Raw genomic sequence first — 3,927 nt, 5'->3', positions numbered from 1 at the left:
AAACACAGTGCTGACACGTATCATTTTTTGTTTTGTCGTTTTCTTATTTATAAATTTGCTTATGTACGAATACGAAGTGTAAGTCGCTGACCACGACTGTTGTATAAAAATTGTAGCGTAATTACGATAATAAACGTTTAATTTTAAAAATAATTAATTAATTTTATAACAGTTAAAAAAAATTAATAAGTAATGAATGTCACAAATAATGCAATATCGTAACTATAATGCAATTGTTTTTAAAAATTGACTTGTCGTGAATTATTGTAATTAATATTAATTTGATAACATATATATCTCAATAATTTATGATGAAGTGATAAAATATTATAAGGATTGACGATATTATGACTCATATGTAATATCTATGTGAAATTCAATTTAAGACAAATTTGCACGCCATTTTATGTGTATAAGAATAAGCGAACATTAGATTGTACCACAAAAAAGATAAAAAAGCTGAACGAGGTTATAAACATTTAATTCAACGTGAAATTATTTTTTTGTATTCATAAAGCATGACGTAGAATACATTGAACACGCTACAACTGACACATGATTTTCTTCATGACTAACCATGAGTCCATTATTTCTGAAGGTCCTGTTGGTGTTGTATACCTTCCTTATCTTCTCGTAAAGCATAAACGCTAGCGTCTGCCTGTAAGGACCTCAACTTGGTTGGTCCAGGTTATGAGGGATCGACTCCTATGTGCCTCTTACCGGTCATACTTTTCTCTAAGTTATGCCGGCCTCTGCTTTATGTTTAATAGCATATACTTTGGTGACACTGGAATTTGTGTCTTTTTTTTCTTTATATAGGTAGCAAACGAGTTGGCGGATTACTTTAAACAATTGAAAACACTGCCTATGAACACCTGCAGCGGGTGATGGCAATTTTTTTTAAATGATCAATCTTCTTAACACTGTGTATCCCATTCAAATAAGGAATCTCTCAAAACGGAGATTGCCTCAAAAAGTATCTTTTTTGTTCAAAACTTTTATAAACTCTAGGATAATTAAATGTTTTACAAAAGATCTGTTTTCGGGTCGACGATCAAATGCGACAGACTTGATTAACTTACTGAACAATTGTTTATGCTTTGTACTTATACAAGTATATTGTATATAATGCTCGCGACTTTGCATATGCATTGTATTTTATTACAAGAAACAACTTCTTCTAACTAATATAAGATATTTGCCATAGAAAAAGACAATCTAATTCCACTTTTGCGGTTTTTCCATATATGTAAACATACATATTCTTGTGTAGTTGAAAAAATACAATTTTAATTTAATAAATAATAGATATGACCAAGTGCACAATACTTTTTGGGTCGCCTTCTCTGATAAACACACGAAAACTGGAACTCTCATTAAAACCAAAATTAACACGCTCAGAATACATTAACAATAAAACTAAAGATAGGAAGAAAAAAAAACATTCGCCATGTAAATTTAGCCTGATTTTAGTACACTCCGGCAAGTCTTGAGACCACATCACTGATTTTGCAAAAGGCTATTGAGGAGTTATCAATTGTAAGTATACCAAATATAAGAGAGGACTATTGCACTTTCTCTGAGTTTTTCCATTGATTTTATAAATACGAACGAAAAATCTATTTAGTGAGTTAGCGCCAACATACCATGTGAATGATGAATCTACTACCAACTATAAAAACACATATATTTTAACTGTGCTAAATGGCTAGAAATTTAAAAAAAGCATTTTTAAACGAACAAATGTAACCCAATTTAGCAATTCAATGTTCAAACATTTTAATTTCGATTCAGCAGAATGCGTGCATTCAGGCGTTCCATATTGATTGATTCAAATGGTAAAATTTGATGAATATACGCGCTATAAAATTTTAATGGACATCAATTTTTACTGGTGACGTCTTTTAACACAATTATTTATTTTGTTTCATACATTTTCTATATTGCATTGAGTGTTAGCATAGTAATATCATAAAACTTTTTATTAACACTAACTTGTACGATGAAGAAAAATATCGTATGGCCGATATAATTACAATTTTTACTATTATATTCAAGTTTTCACTTTTGCCGGCACTCCCGGAGTGCAACCCGTCGTTTTTTTAATAAAGTGTAAGTGTGAGTGTAAGTGTAAGTGTAAGTGTGACACTGAATGATATACAAACCAACCAATGCCGCCTTCGATCTTATCAATGATGATTTCTCATTGATTAATTATTATTCACACATGAAAATATATAAGCTTATAATCAATTTGATTCCTCCACCCCGTTATCCTTTCAGCCTTAATCTACAAATTACGGTAATAAAACACATTACCTTAATTTAAAAATCACTGAATAAAAGCCATTTTAATCTGTATAATCCTGAAAAACGACCCTCATTGTTACCGATGTAATCCCGAAATATGTATTGTGCCGTTAGAATTTTAAAAGTTTTTTTTATCAAGGTACTATCAGAGTTCACTAAACAGATTGTGCTGTCCTCTACAGGGCACAATCTTCGGACCGCCCATCCGAATACAGCAATGTTATCACTGTTTTAGGTTATTTTGATAGGTTTTGTTAATTAATTTTTAAAGTGAAACTTTTATTACATCGTCTCAAACTTTTTCGTCTTTGCCGTCCGCAATTATTATTATTACACAGCATAGTTATTAATTATTATTATTAAATATTATTATTAATTATTATTAGAACGGTGAGGAAAATCGTGAGGAAACCGGCTTGTCTTACGCCCAAAGTGTTGGCGTGCGTCAGGTACAGAAGGCTGATCACCAACTTGCCTATTAGGTAGAATTAGAAATCTGAGGCCCAGACCTAAAAAAAACGGTAGCGCCACTGATTAATTTATTAACTAATAAATAAGCAGTAGTATTATTGTATAATTAATGAACAATGTACAATAAATCTATATTTTATTTTCTGCGTATGAATTAACGCGAGATTGAAACACATTTGCCTATTTACTACGTCTCGGTAATATAATCACTGTTATAATTAATCTAAATTTCAGGTTGATCGACAGCAAATTTCTTACATTATGTCGCCAAAACTAGGTTAATAACATCTTTTGTATTTTAATTACTTCATTACTATAACGATGAACAACATATACGTATCGACAATTATATAAATGCTACCTCTATACATTAAATTCCCTATATTAATTAAATTATTAAACGGTTTTGATGTCATATCCTTTTATTTTAACCAATACGTTAGAACACAATATTCAAATTCAAATTCAAAAATCATTTCTTCATGTAGGTGACATAATGTACACTTATGAACGTCAAAAAAGAAATATACATTGAATGCTTCGAATTTTGCATTTATTGCCAGTTCTCAAATCAAGGGCGTAGAGCGGAAGAGAAGAACTTTCAATAAACTCTCCGCCACTCTTTTTAAACGCCAAGTTTTTTCTTTTACACAACGTTTGTAAGGAGCTGCAACCAATTTTTTACACAATGTTCCATATGACATCTTGAGTAACAAAGAATAATAAAATATATTAAAAAAAAGATTTGTCCTCTATCAGCAGGAGGCATATTGAAATAGGAGCACGCACTTACATTCTCGTGGGAACAACACGCAAATACATATTCTCCTATAAACGCCACTTAGGGTGGGCGAAGATTAGAAAGGACTTTGCAAATGAAGATCATCAATATTCAGGAGCCAACAATGGAACTGCCGAAGACATACGTAATCTAAACTTGAATTAATTTCGTTTATCGATGTTCTGGTCCAGTTTAGGGCTTTCAATATTAAACAAAGTCGGGCTAATAACACCATTTACTGGAATGGCTGGACCGATATTTTGTTGAATTAGCATTCGATTAATGATAGTAAAATCGAACAGATTTGCTTTTAACTTTGATCTTGCAAAATCTTACGTTAGTGTGTGATAGAAGACTGAGTCTGA

Source organism: Pieris rapae, chromosome 5, assembly GCF_905147795.1.
Source record: "Pieris rapae chromosome 5, ilPieRapa1.1, whole genome shotgun sequence".
NCBI lineage: Eukaryota > Metazoa > Arthropoda > Insecta > Lepidoptera > Pieridae > Pieris > Pieris rapae.
This window is presented reverse-complemented; position numbering follows the sequence as displayed.